The 20143-nt window shown below is 49.5% G+C and overlaps 2 protein-coding genes across 9 annotated transcripts in view; one reads left to right on the top strand and one right to left on the bottom strand.

The window, feature by feature from the left end:
- Positions 1–6863, bottom strand: part of TTBK2 (tau tubulin kinase 2) — a 106310-nt gene extending 99447 nt beyond the window's left edge. For 2 of the 3 annotated variants that reach the window (XM_056547110.1, XM_056547114.1), the window contains exon 1: positions 5997–6475. The gene's annotated coding sequence lies outside the window, so the exon portion shown is untranslated. Of the gene's footprint in view, positions 1–5996; positions 6476–6522 lie in introns of those variants that run through there. The other variant, XM_056547112.1, reaches the window with a different exon arrangement.
- Positions 6233–20143, top strand: part of LOC130295869 (photoreceptor outer segment membrane glycoprotein 2-like) — a 65207-nt gene continuing 51296 nt past the window's right edge. Inside the window, exon 1 of one of the 6 annotated variants that reach the window (XM_056547136.1) lies at positions 6233–6371. The gene's annotated coding sequence lies outside the window, so the exon portion shown is untranslated. Of the gene's footprint in view, positions 6372–6463; positions 6588–7544; positions 7724–20143 lie in introns of those variants that run through there. The other 5 variants (XM_056547137.1, XM_056547138.1, XM_056547135.1 and 2 more) reach the window with 5 other exon arrangements.

Raw genomic sequence — 20143 nt, 5'->3', positions numbered from 1 at the left:
ATGTCATGGCGGGAGGAGAGACGTGTACTACATCAATGACCCATGTTCCCACAGCATCGTTATGAAGGGGGGATATATAGAGGACATGGACTTTATGGCCGCAGCTCTCCATAGTTTATGTAATGATAATGACGAAACAAGATCTATATATCATCCTCATGTACAGAGGCCATTCTGAGATTCTTTATTGATCAGTGACCAAGCACCCGGAGCTATTAATACTTAACTGTACAGAAAGGTGACTTCTGGGAATAACATGCTGTGTGTGTCAGGCTACCGTCATTCCTATACCACTGACAGAACTATACCACAACGAGGTCAGGCTCAGATAACAATGTCCTCTTGGACCAGTGTTTCCCAACCAGTGTGCCTCCAGCTGTTGCTAAATACAATTTCCAGCATGCCTGTTGGCTTTTCTAAAAGGATGTCTTCTTAGACCAGTGTTTCCTGACCAATGTGCCTCCAGCTGTTGCAAAACTACAACTCCCAGCATGCCCGGACAGCCGTTGGCTGTCCGGGCATGCTGGGAATTGTAGTTTTGCAACAGCTGGAGGCTCACTAGTTGGCAAACACTGTCTTAGACCATTGGTTTGCAATTTAAGTAACCAGACAGTGAACTCAAATACCATCATGTTCTGGGAACGCCATAAATGATGCTCCGTACTGTTACTATACTACAGATTTACCATGTGGGTGGATTATATACTGGATGCATTACATAATACAGCGGCTGGTGAAAAATCACAACGTGCGGCAAAGTCTGCAGAAACCTGACTCACATCTCCAACCGGCCAGCATCCATTACTTCCATGTGGAATTGGCAAATGTTGCCTGCATTTACTTCTCTAAAAAAAGGACCTGTTCTGTCCATACAGACGAAATAATAATAAATAATAATTATATATATATATTATATATATATATATATATATATATATATATATATACACACACACACAGTATATATACAGTACAGACCAAAAGTTTGGACACACCTTCTCATTCTGAGTTTTCTTTATTTTCATGAAAATTGTAGATTCACACTGAAGGTAGTGCTGGGCGGTATATATACTGGTTCATACCGAATACCGAATTTTTGGGGCTGCACGATATGAATTTTCCCCCATATCGCAATACCGGTTGGGCTCCTCCCCCTTGGGAATGTATTATCAGCGCTGCGCTTTCCCCACATCGGAGAACTAATCATACGTAACCCCGGGGGCACTGTTCTCCCCCCCCCCCCAATTAATGATCAGCCCAGCGGGGTACTTCTCACTTGTCACCCGCAAGCACTGCCCTCTTTTTTGGGGGCCGCCGGGCACTGGAACTCTATACTGTACGCCAGTGGTCTCCAACCTGCGGACCTCCAGATGTTGCAAAACTACAACTCCCAGCATGCCCGGACAGCCAACAGCCAGGCATGCTGGGAGTTGTAGTTTTGCAACAGCTGGAGGTCCGCAGGTTTGAGACCACTGCTGTACTCTGTATACCTATGCCCGGGCTGCAAAAGATAAAGAAAATAAACTAACTCACCTACGTCGGCCTTACGCTGGGGACGGGAATGTCGGACAGCCGTCAGCCTATCACTGGCCGGAGCGATGTCCACTGTCATGTAAGGAGCTCTGGCCGGCTTCTTACATGACAGTGCACTGAGCCTATCACTGGCCGGGGCAGGACATTGCTGTCCAACGCTCCAGTCCCAAGGAACAGCGTGAGGCCGACGGCAAGTTAAAGTTTATTTTCTGTATCTTTTGCAGCCCGGGCATAGGGATACAGCGTACAGCAGTGGTCTCCAACCTGCGGACCTCCAGCTGTTGCAAAACTACAACTCCCTGCATGCTGGGAGTTGTAGTTTGGCAACAACTGGAGGTCTGCAGGTTGGAGACCACTGGCGTAGAGCGAGTTCCATCGCCGGCGGCCCCCAACGAAGAGGAGGAGGGCAGTGCTTGAAGGTGACATATGTGAGTAGTACCCCGCTGGGCTGATTATTAATTGGGGGGAGCAGAACAGTGCTGGCGGGTCATATGATTTGAGGGGGGCGGGGGGAAGCCGAACACCTCGCGCGGGTCACATGATTGGGGGGGGGGGTCAGAACAGCACTGGCGCGTCACATGATTTGGGGGGTGGGGGTGAAAATACCTTTATATACCGTGGAACTGCCGTAAGTTTAAAAAAATACCGTGATACACATTTTTGGTCATACCGCCCAGCTCAAACTGAAGGCATCAAAACTATGAACACATGTGGAATTATAAACATAACAAAAAAGTGTGAAACAACTAAAAATATATGTCATATTTTAGGTTCTTCAAAGTAGCCACCTTTTTGCTTTGATTCCTGCTTTGCACACTCTTGGCATTCTCTTGTTGAGATTCAAGAGGTAGTCACCTGAAATGGTTTTCACTTCACAGGTGTGCTGGTGTGGAGGAGGAGGTGTGATGGTGTGGGGGGGCTTTGCTGGTGACACTGTTGGGGATTTATTCCAAATTGAAGGCATACTGAACCAGCATGGCTACTACAGCATCTTGCAGCGGCTGCTATTCCATCCGGTTCGCGTTTAGTTGGACCATCATTTATTTTTCAACAGGACAATGACCCCAAACACCTCCAGGCTGTGTAAGGGCTATGTGACCAAGAAGGAGAGTGATGGGGGGCTGCGCCAGATGACCTGGACTCCACAGTCACCAGACCTGAACCCAATCGAGATGGTTTGGGGTGAGCTGGACCGCAGAGTGAAGGCAAAAAGGGCCAACAAGTGCTAAGCATCTCTGGGAACTCCTTCAAGACTGTTGGAAGACCATTTCAGGTGACTACCTCTTGAAGCTCATCAAGAGAATGCCAAGAGTGTGCAAAGCAGTAATCAAAGCAAAAGGTGGCTAGAACCTAGAATATGACATATTTTCAGTTGTTTCACACTTTGTTGTTATGTCTATAAATTCCACATGTGTTAATTCATAGTTTTGATGCCTTCAGTGTGAATCTACAATTTTCATAGTAATGAAAATAAAGAAAACTCTGAATGAGAAGGTGTCCAAACTTTTGGTCTGTACAGTATATATAGATATATAATAATATATTTTTTTTATATATTAATTAAGTTACATACCTTTATATTTTTAGAAAACAAAAATGATAAATAAAAATAAAATAAAAACAATAAAATGATACAATACTTTAAGCCTTAATAATAATAATAAGAATAATAATATTTTTTTTATTACACTATGATGAAAAGGTTGTCATGAAAGGCATTCAGTAAGGTAAGAAATTGTAAATAAATAAATAAATAAAAAATACAACAAAAATTCCGGGTGGACTAGTCATGAAGCCATGCAAAGGATGTCTCTATAACCCAAAAAGAGCAGAGCAGAGTAAACCAAGCATGTGTAGTGAAAGTAGCTTGTCATCCCCAGCACACACCCAGAAGATTAGTTGCTCAATACGATATTGATCCCCACCGCAGAGCGCTGATGGAGCCGTCCTTTAAAATGCACATGGCGTAATAAAAAAAAAAAAAAAATAATAATTCCAGGACCACAACCCTGATGAGTAACGGATATTTTCATAGTCTTTGAGCGTGCAGGGGAAATCAAGGGGTTAATCGAGCTCTGCAATGAGGAGGGGATAGGCATCTAATGTGCTGGGAAAGTCTGCTGCACTGGAGACAAGGAGAGCTCCTCACACGCCAGCCCGCAGGATCCGCATCCATACACTCACAATGGCCTCGGATTTATTATATTTACATATATTTTTTTATTTTTTTTATATAAGGTGCATTTCTCACCATGTATTATAGAAATTAATAGGTATTTGCTTTCAATTGACTTGAAAAGTATAGCCAAGGATAAGTGTGCAGTAAAAAAGAAGAAATATATTTAATTACATATTATTATAAATAATAAATAATCATAATAAATAATATATTATTATTATAAATAGTAATAAATAATTATAATATATATATATATATATATACATATATATATATATATATATATATATACACACACACACACACACCATAAAATACAATGCTACAGCAGTACCAAACAATGCTAAAGAGTATCCCAAATACATATATATTTAAATTATTATTATATTATTATTATTATTATTATTATTATTATTATTAATAATAAATAATAAATTATTATAAATAGTAATAAATAATTACCATATATATATATACACACACACACACACACAATAAAATACAATGCTACAGCAGTACCAAACAATGCTAAAGAGTATCCCAAATACATAATAAAAATATATATATTTAATTATTATTATTATAAATAATAAATAAATATATTATAAATAGTAAATAATTACCGTATAAATATTTATATATATATATATATATATATATATATATATATATATATATATATACACACACACACACACACACACACACACACACACACACACCATAAAATACAATGCTACAGCAGTACCAAACAATGCTAAAGAGTGTCACAAATACACTAATTCATGCTCTCGGTCTTACAAAAAAAAAAAAAACTGCACCCGGAGAACTAAATCTACAACCATCTATGTATAAGACAGGGGCCCAGGCCCAGTTAAACCTAGAAAGGGCCTCTTGTTGCCCCCTACACAATTTGGGAGCTCGGATGGTTTAGCAGTATGGGGCCGCAAAATTTCTGATCGCGGTCCTGATGCTGCAGGCCCAAAGCAATCCCCCGCCAGTACTATTCCTATAAAAGCCCCATGCCTCGATTAGCTAACTTTGCTTCTATAAAATTAAAATTGGACTAAATATTCCATTATAACAGTGTTTTCCCAACCAGGGTGCCTCCAGCTGTTGCAAAACTAAAACTCCCAGCGTGCCCGGACAGCCAACGGCTGCATTATAAGCAACAGCTGGAGGCACCTCAGTTGGCAAAACACTGCATTATAAGAAACAGCTGGAGGTACCTCAGTCGGGAAAACACAGCATTATAAGCAACAGCTGGAGGCACCTCAGTCGGGAAAACACTGCATTATAAGCAACAGCTGGAGGCACCTCAGTCGGGAAAACGCTGCATTTATAAGCAAATAAAATAAATTGTCATTTTCCCATCCACCCCTCCTGTGTCTTATAATGGACTCCCAGTGCCTGACACAATAGCAGGATGGATGCTGGATGCCCAGAGAGAAATCAGATGGAATAAAAAAAAAAATTTATAAAAAAAAAGCGTCATTAAAAATCGCTTTTTACCGTGAGAGGGGAAGGGGGGGGGGGTGATTCTCATCTCAGCAGGGGGTCCGCCAGTAATGTCATGTTCAGTAATGACAGGGGAGGAGGGGGTATAGCCGCCAGTACAATAAAGGAATCACAGATTGGTGGGCCCCTCCCTACTATGTGTGTGTATACGTATGGGTCACATTTTTTTCGTTTGTGTAGCTCTTCTCCATCACCGTACAGATCGCTCTCTCGCTTTACAACCTGCAGAAATTTGGCAAATCATTCATTCATTCATTCATTCTGGGGATTTTTATTTGCAGGTGACCGTATGGATATGGAGGATCATTGTGTGTGGGGGGGGGGGGGAATCGGCCAACAATGTGACAGATGCCATACATAGTAATGGGCTCCCAGAGCTGTCACCTCTGGGGCTGATCAGAACGATAAATTGGAAATTGGGGATGACACTAAAATTGTCAATTTTAATGTATATTTATATGCAAATTTGCTAATATAAGGAGGATTTGATATCCAATAATATCTAAAAAGCATATGTTCATACAAATTTTATATATATATATATATATATATATATATATATACACATATATGTGTGTATATATATATATATATATATATATATATATATATCTCAGCTTGACACAATGCAGCATGACTAGCAGAGGATGTGTAGTGTATACAGAGATGCAGTAATGCACATGATTTATAGCTACACACAGATGCCAATGTATCACACATAGACGACAAAGCCCAATGGGTACCAGCACCTGTCTCCCCCCCTTACCTCAATGGTACAATCGAGAGCCCAGGGGTGACATTACGCGTACCCTTCCACTCATCTAGGAAATAGGGGGGGGGTGAGGTTCACCACGTCCAGTATAACAGAGCTCTTTCGGTCACCTCTATCCACCAGTAACACGGGGCACACCCATACTGGTGCCAGCCGAACCGTTACCCGCCAGTCCTGAGCCGAACCGCCGCCACTATACCTCCCGGTCACCGGCAGCTCCCCCCACTCTCCATCACTGCAGCACCACCGACGTCACACGCTACCCTACCAACACAAGCGTAGACAAAACCTAGCCTGCTAGTCTTTGCCACGCCTCCTTTTGCCAAAAGCCTCGCCCCTTCAAAGTGATTTTTCAGGCTGTAATTGGACGTGAGTGGGGAAAAAAAAATAGGGGAGTAAAAGAGAGGCGGGGCCTGTCACTCAGAGGGGAGGGGCGGGAATGTTATAACGCCACACCCACACCGAGGCCCTTCCTCGGCACTCCTCGCGAATGTCTGAGTTTTATGGCGATTGCGGTTACCTGGGAGAAGCGTCACAATTCTACTGCGCATGTGCTGGAGTGCGTATCGGGAAATGTAGTTTGAGGTGTTTTTTATTATCCGCTCACCAGGGACTAAGCTAGGGGGCGCTGCTCAGGGAAAACTACGGTGACAGGGCACGTATCAGATAGATACAGCGGCCAGCGTGCGAACATATCGGCGATTGTCACATCCACACCAGATAATAATGGGACAGACGCCTGACATAGTGCAAGAGACTGTGAATGTATAATAATATATGTGAACGTACAGGGATAGGTAGGTGGGTGTACAAGGATAGGTAAGTGAAGGCACAGGGATAGGTAAGTGAAGGCACAGGGATAGGTAAGTGAAGGCACAGGGATAGGTAAGTGATGGCACAGGGATAGGTAAGTGAAGGCACAGGGATAGGTAAGTGATGGCACAGGGATAGGTAAGTGAATGCACAGGGATAGGTGAGTGAATGCACAGGGATAGGTGAGTGAATGCACAGGGATAGGTAAGTGAATGTACAGGGATAGGTAAGTGAAGGCACAGGGATAGGTAAGTGAATGCACAGGGATAGGTGAGTGAATGCACAGGGATAGGTGAGTGAATGCACAGGGATAGGTGAGTGAATGCACAGGGATAGGTAAGTGAATGTACAGGGATAGGTAAGTGAAGGCACAGGGATAGGTAAGTGAAGGCACAGGGATAGGTAAGTGAAGGCACAGGGATAGGTAAGTGAAGGCACAGGGATAGGTAAGTGAAGGCACAGGGATAGGTAAGTGATGGCACTGGGATAGGTAAGTGAAGGCACAGGGATAGGTAAGTGATGGCACAGGGATAGGTAAGTGAATGCACAGGGATAGGTGAGTGAATGCACAGGGATAGGTGAGTGAATGCACAGGGATAGGTAAGTGAATGTACAGGGATAGGTAAGTGAAGGCACAGGGATAGGTAAGTGAATGCACAGGGATAGGTGAGTGAATGCACAGGGATAGGTGAGTGAATGCACAGGGATAGGTAAGTGAATGTACAGGGATAGGTAAGTGAATGCACAGGGATAGGTAAGTGAATGCACAGGGATAGGTAAGTGAATGCACAGGGATAGGTAAGTGAATGCACAGGGATAGGTAAGTGAATGTACAGGGATAGGTAAGTGAATGTACAGGGATAGGTAAGTGAATGTACAGGGATAGGCAGGAGGATGCACAAGGATAGGTAAGTGAACTGAGAATGTATAACGGCATTCTGCAACCTCCAGATGTTGCAAAACTACAACTCCCATCATGCCCTGACAGCCAAAGGCTGCCAAACTGCAGTAGATATCACTGTGATACTTCTATAGACATCTCCCAGTCTCTTGACTGTAATGGCGGAGCTTATTGGCCAACAGAGGGCGCTAGCTGCATATGTGTATATACTGCTACCAATGACTTCAATGAAAGCTGTATAGGAGAGTAGGTAGTGAGCGCCACCTAGAGGTGACTGCAGGCAACTAGAATTTTAATAATGTCTATGGCTGAGTGACAGCGGCTTGTGCCAGTATAGTAATCCCTCAATTGACAATGGCCTCAACATACAATACAGTGGTCCCTCAACATATGATGGTAATTCGTTCCAAATGACCCATCGTTTGTCGAATCCATCGTATGTTGAGGGATCCGTGCAATGTAAAAAGTGCATTTAATACTCACCTGTCCGCTCCGGACCGCGTTCTCACCGCTCCCGATGCTGTCCCAGGGGCTCCCGATGCTGTTCCGCTGCTCCGGCGTCTTCTTCGGGATCCTCCGGCTTCTTCCGCATCTTCTCCGGTGTCCGGGCCTCGCTTTCTGGTTACGTTATTACGTTGCTGCGCCAGGACGGCGAAATAACGACGCCGGAAAGCGAGGCCCGGACCCCGGAGAATATGCGGAAGACGCCGGAGGTTTGCAAAGTGGACCCGGAGCAGCGGGGATAGGTAAGTGAACCTGTCCGGGATGCTTAAACTGCTATCCGACAGCAGCTTAAGCATTTTGCGCTGTCGGATAGCAGTTAATGCGATGGCCCCGACATATAAAAGCATCGTATGTCGATTTGATCATATGTCGGGGCCATCGCATGTTGGGGGGTTACTGTAGTTGCAACATACAATGTTTTTTTTTTTTTTAACTATTGTAACTTGATACCAGACTCAACATGATGCTATGGACAGTCCAGGTCTGTGAAACGTGTCAATGGGCGGAAAATCTGACCAATCAGAATGGGCATTCAATGGTAAAATCCCTGAAGTGTATGCACTGAATTCCTGTGGTAGCGCCCCCTGCAGTATAGGGCGGTATTACATGTTCTGTACTCTTTACCTGTATTACTGAAGTGCATGCACTGACTGGCTGTCTGGTAGCGCCCCCTACAGTACAGGGAGGTATTACATGTTCTATACTACTCTTTACCTGTGCCACAGTTAGCTTCTCCTTTGGACACCAAGTAAGGATGGCTCCATGTTACTTTTTCAGGACATTTGGGGTATTTATCATTATTGTCTTTAGAGCTGTTTTTGTGTCTAGATTTGTCTCTATTTTGGCGCAGCGCTGCACCTCAGGCTTTTTTAGCGACTTTTTGATTTACACCTTTTCTTAAAAAGAGCGCACAGACCAGCTGTTAAGGTTCGTCTTGTGCAGGGGTAATTAATTTATCAACTGTCGTAAAAAAGTCACAAAAACCATCAAAAAGTGGCAACTCTACACCAGCCCAGACTTGGCTTAGCTTTTTGGTGTATATGAAGAGTGAAATTTCAGTAAATGTGTATCCTTCACAAAATTTATCAAATGCCCTGCAACCATTTAATAAGTTTGAACACACAGAAAAAGAACCAAAAAATGTACTACATCACATGTATCTTAGTAAATGCCCCCACTGTGTGTCCTGTACAGGACCCTGAAGACGCTCCTGTCCTCTACATAGACAGTGATTCCTGCTCCCAGCAGGGTGTGTGCGGGTGTGTCTCCTGAGACTTCCAGCAGAGCAGAAGCAAGCAGAGATTTCCAACAAGCCTTCCCCAGGTTTGTGGCAGATTCCTGGGGAAGAAGCTCCTGCAATGGAGCCTCGTGGCTCCACTCCCCGTTCCAGGCTGGCGGGAAGTGGAGTGAAAACTTCGACAGCCATTGTTCCGGCCGGGAGAAGATCGGGCAGAGTCTGCAGCAATGCAGGCTCTGCTACCCAGGCTATGGATGCCAGCCAGAGATCCACTGGTGGAAGAAAGGCAAGGAAAAGCAGTGTGGAGATGTGGTCGGAGAGTGGGCCCGGCGAGTCCAGTTCCACGTACTGCTCCCGCATGGCCGCAAGGTTTGCGGAGTACGAGCAGCGCGGCAAGGAGCTGAGGATGGCCAGAGAGGATCTGCGTGCGACCCAGAGTCTGATGAGTACCGGATCCAGAAAGAGCAAGCCAGAACTGAAGAAGAGGATAACATCGCTGAAAGGCGAGATTGTGAAGCTGGAGGCGAGGAGAGCGGAGATACTGGAGGGGAGCGGTCTCTTCAAGGAGAAGCTGATCAACAGCAATCGGTTTGCCGCCACGAAATCCCCAGGTAAGGTGGAGGTGGATGATGGGGAGAGTAGTGGCGGCGAAGATAGTGAGGATGGTGGTGAAGAGGAGAAGATGGAGGAAAGTGTGGGAGTTGTACCTACTCCAGGTGACACCCAGACCCAGGACAGCTACATTGAGGCTGGACAGGTGGCACTTCCGCCAAGCGAGAGTGAGGAGGATGACGTGGAGGGTGAGGCTGGGGGTCTGTTGAGGGCAATTGTGATGCAGGAGTCCCCAGCCCACCTCCAGAATTTCACCTTTGGGGACGAGGAGTGTGAAGATGTGGTGGTCAAGCAGAGGTCCAAAAAAAGGAAGACCAAGGAGACAGTACAATATGTATTTGTCCCTTTCCAGCAGTCTGGGCCAGCTGCAAAGCTGGTTCAGGCTGCGGGCTCCCCCAAACTGCCAGACCCCGTTCCTGTGGTGGAGCGGGGCCAGCACGGGGAGTACAGTAAGGCGTCAGCAACGGCTAAGGGCGCAATAGTTGTGAAGCCCACCCATCCTGTCGGTAGGGAAGGGCAGGATGGGCTCATGCCGGGCAGCTCTGGCACTGCAGGACCTCCCCAGGGTGGCAGGGGGCGTGTCCAAGTGCCAGAGGAGAGTTACGCTGCTGTGTGCTTGGGGGGCGGTTCCCCGAGTACTGTGGGCACTACTGGCGCCGCGGGGCACTCCCCTGTGAGGGGGGGGAGTGTCCGGGCGCCAGAGAGCGTTGAGTCCGTGTGCTCGGGGGGCGGTCCCCCGAGTACAGTTTGTTCTGTGGGCACTGCGGGGCACTCCCCTGTGAGGGGGGGGAGTGTCCCGGTGCCGGGATCGGTGTCCATTCAGAAGGAGGAGCCATCGTCAGCAGCAGTCAAGCCAGAAAAAAAGACTGTAGTTAAGCCAGCGGTACTACAATTCCCAGCCAGCCCAGAATCAGTCAGGCAGGGTATGAGTGAGAATGCTGAGTGTAGTAGTGTTGTGGATGAGAGGAGTGTCAGTGGAGTGAATGTTGGTGGGAGTAGTGGTATGGATGGAAAAAAGGATGATGTGAGTGGTGGTGTGAATGGTGGTTCTGGGTCTCGGTCTGGGTCTGGCCCGGCTGCCCCCCCGGCAGTGACTGCTCCTAGGAGCTATGCTAATGTCGCTGCCGGGGGTCCAGGGGGGTCCCCGTCTCCGTCCGTCCCCGGGGGTTACTTGCAACAGCGCCTCCTGGAGGCTCTGCGTAGGGGAGACAGGTCGATCCAGGTAGAGGGAAGGGGTGAGGTCGACCTGTCTTTCTGGATAGAGAGGCACGGTTTGGGGGCTTTCCGAGAGCAGAATGGGGAGGTGGTCTGGTCCCTCCCGACAACCGGGCAGGACAATAACCGCAGGAATGTGGTCCGTCTGATTTGGAGGGGTGAGGATGCGTGCCCACCTCGCGCTAAAGTGGTTGAGCTCCTCCTCCAGATGGAATTCAGGGCGAGTGACATCTTTGCCCTGATCCACCCCTACGGTACGTCCGAGTTTGACGTCAGTTTCGTTCGGCCAGAGGGTCTCGAACTCTTCTGGTCAAACTACGAGGTGGCGAAGAACGAGCCCGGCTGGCGGGATTTTGCCGTAAAGGCAATTTCCCGTCAGAACTCGGTCAAGAAGGTGACCGTTTTGACCCGTAACGAGTCACTTTCTTGTTACGACATCATGACCTGGCTCGGTCGGTATGGGGATGTGACGGACATGCCCAAGAAAAACATTGATGAGCACGGGATCTGGTCCGGGGCCTGGACGTTTTCCGTCAAACTCAGGCGTTCAGGGAGTACGGTTGCCCACATTCCGTCAGCCGCCTTCCTTGGACGTGACAGGATCCAGGTCTTCTACCAGGGGCAGCCTAAGGTCTGTCACAGGTGCGGTAGCCCCACCCATTTTAGCGCAGCCTGTACTGTACAGGTCTGTGCTTTGTGTGGTGGGGTGGGTCATCTGGCCGCATCCTGTAGGCAGATCCGCTGCCATCTGTGTGGTGTCCTCGGGCACCCTTTCAGCCGTTGTCCTAGCGCCTTCGCCCGTGCGGCGGCCGCTCCGGCTGGGGAGAGCTGTGAGGTTGCCTCGGCTGGAGAGGGTACGAGCAGGGATGGGGGCGCACCAGGGCTAGTGAGGAAGAAGGGCCCCGCCAAACTAAGGCGGGAGGAAAATCGGAGGAGGAGTAGGGAGCAGGAGAGTGCCCAAGTGACGGGGGTAGCTCCGGCCCCTGCTCCTGAAGCTGGCCCTGAAATGACTGAAGCCCTGGAGGAGGACGTGCTGGATGAGGAGGTCAGGAGACTGGGCGAAGAGGAAGGCAATATGGCCGACTCTTCCGATTCCTCCCACTATGAAAGTGTGGATGAGGAGAGTGTAGAGAAGGCCAAAAAGAAAGACAAGGGCAAAAGGAAAGGGAGAAAGAAGAGGTCCAAGCCCTCTCTCCCTCGTACTGCGGGCCGGGTCCAAAGCGGAAGCCTGACTGCCCCCCCTCTGGTTGACCTGTCAAACCGGTACCTCGTCCTTGATAACATCTCCTCCCCCTCCTTGGAGGGGGAAGGTGAGGGCGAGGTGCCTAGGGAGAGAGAGCCTCTGGGGGGAACTGGGCCCTGTCCTGTTGAGGCACCTTCCTCAGAGGGCAGGGCTAGACCGGGGTCGGACGGAGACGGGGACCATATGGACCAGAGTGAGTCCAAAAAAAGGGGTAAAAGCGGTCCTGCCCTTTCTTCTTCTTCTGGGGATGAGGGCACGAAGAAGAAGGGGAAGAAGAAATAAAGGTGAGGCCATCTAACTTAATCACCCATGATGGCGGCACTCACCCCATTGACGCTGGCATCCATTAACTGTGCCAGCATAAAGTCTGATACGGCTAGATTCGCAGCCTTTGATTTTCTCGGCCGTGTTGAAGCCGACATTTTGTATCTGCAAGAGACCAGGTTGTCAGATCTAGCCTCCCTGGTAAAAGCCAGAAGAGAGTGGAGGCGCGGTCCCTCCCACTGGTCTCTTGCGGCTGAGCCGTATAGTGGGGTGGCGGTCCTTTTTACCGCTCCGGTTGAATGCCGACGGGTTATTGAGTTAGAAATGGGGAGGTGCCTGATCTTAGATGTCCTCATGAAGGGGCAAGAGCTCCGGCTCATTAACATCTACGCCCCACAAACCAAGTGGGGCCGCAAAGATCTCTTTATGAGGATTAAGCCCTTCCTTTTTACTAGCCGGCAAGTGATTTTTGGAGGGGACTTCAATAATGTCACGAGGTCCCAAGATAGGAGAGGTTCCAATGGTCCGCTGGCTTACGATAGCGTGGCCCTCAATAATATAGTTAGGGAAGCTCGCCTAGAGGACGCCCACATCCGGAGCCCCTCAGGCCACGTGGGTTTCACCTATCATCGAGGTAGCTGCAGGTCTAGGATAGACAGGTTTTATTTAAAGGAGGAAGCCGTCTCTTCCGCAGTGTCCGTGGTTGAGGTGGAATTCTCCGATCACTGTATGATTTTGTTTTCCTTGAATGTTTCAGAGACCCCCCGGATGGGTAAAGGTTATTGGAAGCTGAATTCGTCCCTCCTGGAGGAAGCGGAAATAAGACAGTCCTTTGAGGACTTTCTTCAGAGTCAGGTACCTTTACTGGACTTTTGTAGTAGTAAGTCAGAGTGGTGGGAGATATTCAAGAAGCGGGTTGCGGGGTTCTTCCGCCAGCTCTCGAGCCTCAGGTCCCTGAATAGGTACCGCCTGTATCGGGGTCTGAGGAGGAAACTCGAGCTCCTTGTCTCGACTGGAGGTAGCCGGGAGGATATCTCCAGAGTGAAATCCTTGCTGATGGGGTGTCAGTACGATAGGCACGCATCTTTGGTTTTTGAGAGGGATTACGGGAGGTACCGCTCGCCCGACCCTTACAAGAACTGTAAGATGTCAGTGAGTAGTAAAGTGGTCTCAGGACTGATTGATAGTACGGGATCTCTGAATCGGTCCAGATCAGGGATCCTGGAGGTCGTCAGATCCTTCTACTCGCACCTCTTGGGAAGGAAGGATCTAAATCGAGACGGGATGTCGGCTTTCCTGGCTGAAACTATTCCTGAGCCAGGGGTAGACCCCTCTCTTGATGTTTTGGCAGAAGAAATCAGGGAAGAGGAAGTGAGACTGGCGATCGAGGGGCTCGCCCCCAAGAAGTCGCCAGGCCCGGATGGCTTAACATCCGAGTGGTACAGGACCTTTAAGGAGTCTTTAGCTCCCCTCTTGACTGAGGTATTCAATGAGTGTCTCTCCTCGGGCACTCTACCAAAGTCAATGAGGAGGTCAGCCCTGATTCTTCTGTCAAAGGGTAAAGATCCTAGCCGGATTGAGAATTGGAGGCCCATAGCTCTTCTCAATACGGACAGGAAGCTTCTGGCCAAGATACTGTTTAATCGGTTGGTGAAGTTTGCACCCCGGCTCCTTTCGGGGGCCCAGCACTGCTCTGTTCCGGGCCGAAGCACCTTAAGTGCGGTCCTCAGTGTCAGGGAGGCAGTGGAGCGGAGTAGTGCGGGTCTCTGGAAGGGGTACATGCTGTCCTTGGATCAGGCCAAAGCATTTGATCGGGTGAACCACGAGTACCTCTGGTCCGTCCTCCTGAGATATGGCTTACCGAGTACTTTTGTGAATTGGCTTGTCACCTTATATGCAGGGGCAGAGAGTTTCCCGCTGGTGAACGGTTGGTCTGGCCGCTCTTTTGAGGTGGGGTCCGGAGTCCGTCAGGGTTGTCCTTTGAGCCCGCTGTTATACGTGTTCGCAATCGATCCCTTCGTCCGGAGGGTAGATTGTGGGCCGTTGGCGGGAGTCGGGATGACTCTGGCGGAGCCGGATGTCGCCCAGAGAGTGGTGGCGTACGCTGATGATGTCACTATTTTCGTCTCCTCACGGGAGGAGGTCGATGTGGTGATGTCAGAGGTGGACCGCTACTCGGAGGCATCCGGGTCCAAGATCAACCGGGATAAGTGTGAAAGTCTCTGGCTGGGAGGGGGAGATCCCACGTTTGATCTCCCGGACACCCTTCCAGGGCTCCAAGATTCAGCAAAAATTCTGGGCATCACATTCGGCCAGGATGATTATCCCACCAAAAACTGGGACGGTAAGCTCCAGGATGCCACTCAGAGGGTGAACCAGTGGAAGGGTTGGTCTATGACCCTCAGGGAAAGGGTACACCTGACCAAATCGTACCTGCTCCCCTTGTTTATCTATTTAGGCAGTGTATGTATCTTACCAGAGGCTTACTACACTAGGGTCTACAGCCTGTTTTTCCAACTGTTATGGGGGAACAGGTTGAACCTAGTCAAGAGGGAGGTTACGTACCGCACGAGGAGACTAGGGGGTTTATCTATGGTAAACCCTGTGGTGTTCTTAACGAACACCTTCTTGAAAGCTAACATCTCGAACCTCTGGTCAGAGAGGGCTCCTCCGTGGGTACTCTCCTGCAGGGAGTGGTTTCGGCCTTTCTTCCAGGAATGGGAGACAGGAGGGCAAGTGAAGGACCTCCGTACGCCCCATGGATATCTTCCGGCTTACGCTACCCCGACTCTGAAGGCGATACGTCGGTGGGGTCTGGGAGTGTGGGAGATCAGGACCCAGTCAAGGCAGTTCCTTGACAAACGGGTTCTGTTGACCCACTTCCAGAAGCCTCTGGCGCTCAGGGACTGCCCAGGTCGGGATCTGAGGGTGGGGTTGTATCTTTTAAACATGAAAAGGATCCCCCAGAAGTTTTGGGACTTGGCCTGGCGCTGCTTTCAGGGGAAGCTATGTGTAAAGGACAACCTGAAGTACAGGAACTCTGATGACCGGGGATGTCCCCGAGAAGAGTGCGGGGACACGCTGGAAAGCATGGACCACTTTCTGCTTCATTGTCCCTTTAACATAGGGGTCTATAACAGGGTGGGCGCTTCCATCGGCTGGAGTCAACTTGCCGGCCTTGCCTATCCGGAGTGGGCTTATGGGGCATTCAGGAACCTGGGTGGCCGAGATCGGGGCACTTTATTTTTAGTCAGTTTAGTGGTGAGGTACTACACGTGGAACGCACGGTGCTTAGTGTCGACCCAACAGAAAATCCTCTCCGAGGTGGAGGTCTGTAGGAACATCACCGGTGACCTCGGGAAGATCAGGTCTTTGGAGTATGGCAGTCTTGGTACCAGTAGGGCATCTCTCCTGTGGAGAGGTTTCTCATTTCATGTGCCCTAGGTACTAAACCTTTTGGGTAGAGTACCTTTTATTTTTGGTTAGGGGCAGTGTTATAGGGGTAGAGATAGGGTGAGGGCAGGGTCAGATTTATTGTAGGGATAGAATTAGGGAGAATTGTAGGGGGAGTTAGGGAAAGAGTATAAAATGATTTATGTATCAGGTCTGCCATCCTTCTCCCTGGTGGTGGGCTGATGCATGTACACATTAGCTTTTTGTTTTGTGTTTAGTAGACATGGTATGAAGGGCTTACAGGCAACCAAACTCGGGCCTAAAGGGGGTGGTGGTTCAGAATGTATAGGTTTGTATATAAGTTGGTTGGGAGGAGTGTTAGGTGGGGAGGGTGTATTTGTGGGTGGTGGTTTTGTGGTGTTTTGGGGTCCTGACATGGGTCAGTTAAGGACTGGACTTTGTGAACTGTATGGACGGTAGTGGACTCTGACCCATGTACAGGAGGGGTGGTGTGGGTGAGGGGACAGTTTTAGTGTAGGTGTTTTCCGTTGTTTTCTGTAGTATATTTTTGTGTATTTTCAGTAAGTTTTGTATTGTGTTTTGTATATATTGGGTTTTGTATTTATATTGTTTTATATTATATAGTGTATAGTGCAGTCGGGCCAGTAGTTAAGTAGTGTCATATGTGTTTATGTGTATGTATATGTGTGCGTTTATGTGTATATACATGTGTATGTATATATATATATATGTATGTATGTGTATGCTTGCGTATATGCATGTATACATGTTTGTGTATAAAATTTTATATTTTATTTTTTCCTCCTTGGGGGGGCTGCTCCCCTCCGGTGTCTCTGTTCTCCTCGCCTCCGGCTTCGCGGTCTCGCTTTTCGGCGGTGTTGTCCTTTTCTTCGGTTGTGGCTTGCTCTTTTTGGGTCCGGCTCTCGCCGGTTTCTGGGCTGCGCGCAGATCCTCTCTGGCCGTCCTCGGCTCCTTGCCGTGCTGGGTGTGCTTCGCGGGCCTTGCGGCCGTGCGGGGGCGGTGCGTGGGGCTGGGCTCTTTGGGCCCTCTCTCCGGCCGCGTCTCCGCGCTGCTTTTCCCTGCCCTTCTTTCACCGGTGGATCTCTGGCTGTGAGGCAGAGTGTTATTTATTAGCAAGTTGTGCTGAAATATTTTATTTATTTTATTTTTTTTTTTTTTTTTCCCCTGGGTAAGGGTCATTTTTGAGTTACAGCCAAGTTGTGCTACCTTTATGTTCCTTTTCTTTTGTTTTATAGCCAAGTCGTGCTTATTTTATGTTTTATATATTTTTATAAGCCAAGTTGGGCTATTTTTATGTTCTTTTTGGAATGCGTGTTTGAGTGTGATATTTAGTTTTTTTTGGTATGTGAAAAAAGTAAAAGTGTATTTTAGTAAATTTGGGCTGGCCGGTTAGGCAGAATTTGTTTTTGCAATTTTATTTATGTTATGTTTGTTATAGCTGGTTAAGCTTGTTTTTGTTTAATGTTTTGTATCTGATTTGTTTTGCATTTTTATAATAAAAGAGTTACAGCTCCCAGCAGGGTGTGTGCGGGTGTGTCTCCTGAGACTTCCAGCAGAGCAGAGCCAAGCAGAGTTTTCCAACAAGCTTTCCCCAGGTTTGTGGCAGATTCCTGGGGAAGAAGCTCCTGCAATGGAGCCTCGTGGCTCCACTCCCCGTTCCAGGCTGGCGGGAAGTGGAGTGAAAACTTCGACAGCCATTGTTCCGGCCGGGAGAAGATCAGGCAGAGTCTGCAGCAATGCAGGCTCTGCTACCCAGGCTACGGGTGCCAGCCAGAGATCCACTGGTGGAAGAAAGGCACGGAAAAGCAGTGTGGAGATGTGGTCGGAGAGTGGGCCCGGCGAGTCCAGTTCCACGTACTGCTCCCGCATGGCCGCAAGGTTTGCGGAGTACGAGCAGCGCGGCAAGGAGCTGAGGATGGCCAGAGAGGATCTGCGTGCGACCCAGAGTCTGATGAGTACAGGATCCAGAAAGAGCAAGCCAGAACTGAAGAAGAGGATAACATCGCTGAAGGGCGAGATTGTGAAGCTGGAGGCGAGGAGAGCGGAGATACTGGAGGGGAGCGGTCTCTTCAAGGAGAAGCTGATCAACAGCAATCGGTTTGCCGCCACGAAATCCCCAGGTAAGGTGGAGGTGGATGATGGGGAGAGTAGTGGCGGCGAAGATAGTGAGGATGGTGGTGAAGAGGAGAAGATGGAGGAAAGTGTGGGAGTTGTAGCTACTCCAGGTGACACCCAGACCCAGGACAGCTACATTGAGGCTGGACAGGTGGCACTTCCGCCAAGCGAGAGTGAGGAGGATGACGTGGAGGGTGAGGCTGGGGGTCTGCTGAGGGCAATTGTGATGCAGGAGTCCCCAGCCCACCTCCAGAATTTCACCTTTGGGGACGAGGAGTGTGAAGATGTGGTGGTCAAGCAGAGGTCCAAAAAAAGGAAGACCAAGGAGACGGTACAATATGTATTTGTCCCTTTCCAGCAGTCTGGGCCAGCTGCAAAGCTGGTTCAGGCTGCGGGCTCCCCCAAACTGCCAGACCCCGTTCCTGTGGTGGAGCGGGGCCAGCACGGGGAGTACAGTAAGGCGTCAGGAAAGGCTAAGGGCGCAATAGTTGTGAAGCCCACCCATCCTGTCGGTAGGGAAGGGCAGGATGGGCTCATGCCGGGCAGCTCTGGCACTGCAGGACCGCCCCAGGGTGGCAGGGGGCGTGTCCAAGTGCCAGAGGCAAGTTATGCTGCCGTGTGCTCGGGGGGCGGTTCCCCGAGTACTGTGGGCACTACTGGCGCCGCGGGGCACTCCCCTGTGAGGGGGGGGAGTGTCCGGGCGCCAGAGAGCGTTGTGTCTGTGTGCTCGGGGGGCGGTCCCCCGAGTACAGTGTGTTCTGCGGGCACTGCAGGGCACTCCCCTGTGAGGGGGAGGAGTGTCCCGGTGTCGGGATCAGTGTCCGGCAATGGCGCCGTGGGAGGAGCTGGGGTGCGCTCGGTGGGGCAGCCCCAGACTCAGGAAGCACCATTGATCATTCAGAAGGAGGAGCCATCATCATCAGCAGCAGCCAAGCCGGAAATTAAGCCAGCGGTACTACAAGTCCCAGCCAGCCCAGAATCAGTTAGGCAGGGTATGAGTGAGAATGCTGAGTGTAGTAGTGTTGTGGATGAGAGGAGTGTCAGTGGAGTGAATGTTGGTGGGAGTAGTGGTATGAATGGGAAAAAGGATGATGTGAGTGGTGGTGTGAGTGGTGGTGTGAATGGTGGTTCTGGGTCTGGGTCTGGCCCGGCTGCCCCCCCGGCAGTGACTGCTCCTAGGAGCTATGCTAATGTCGCTGCCGGGGGTCCAGGGGGGTCCCCGTCTCCGTCCGTCCCCGGGGGTTACTTGCAACAGCGCCTCCTGGAGGCTCTGCGTAGGGGAGACAGGTCGATCCAGGTAGAGGGAAGGGGTGAGGTCGACCTGTCTTTCTGGATAGAGAGGCACGGTTTGGGGGCTTTCCGAGAGCAGAATGGGGAGGTGGTCTGGTCCCTCCCGACAACCGGGCAGGACAATAACCGCAGGAATGTGGTCCGTCTGATTTGGAGGGGTGAGGATGCGTGCCCACCTCGCGCTAAAGTGGTTGAGCTCCTCCTCCAGATGGAATTCAGGGCGAGTGACATCTTTGCCCTGATCCACCCCTACGGTACATCCGAGTTTGACGTCAGCTTCGTTCGGCCAGAGGGTCTCGAACTCTTCTGGTCAAACTACGAGGTGGCGAAGAACGAGCCCGGCTGGCGGGATTTTGCCGTAAAGGCAATTTCCCGTCAGAACTCGGTCAAGAAGGTGACCGTTTTGACCCGTAACGAGTCACTTTCTTGTTACGACATCATGACCTGGCTCGGTCGGTATGGGGATGTGACGGACATGCCCAAGAAAAACATTGATGAGCACGGGATCTGGT

This window comes from Hyla sarda, chromosome 11 (genome assembly GCF_029499605.1).
Source record: "Hyla sarda isolate aHylSar1 chromosome 11, aHylSar1.hap1, whole genome shotgun sequence".
NCBI lineage: Eukaryota > Metazoa > Chordata > Amphibia > Anura > Hylidae > Hyla > Hyla sarda.
Note: the sequence above shows the minus strand (reverse complement) of the source record. Positions and strands in the feature narration are given on the sequence as shown.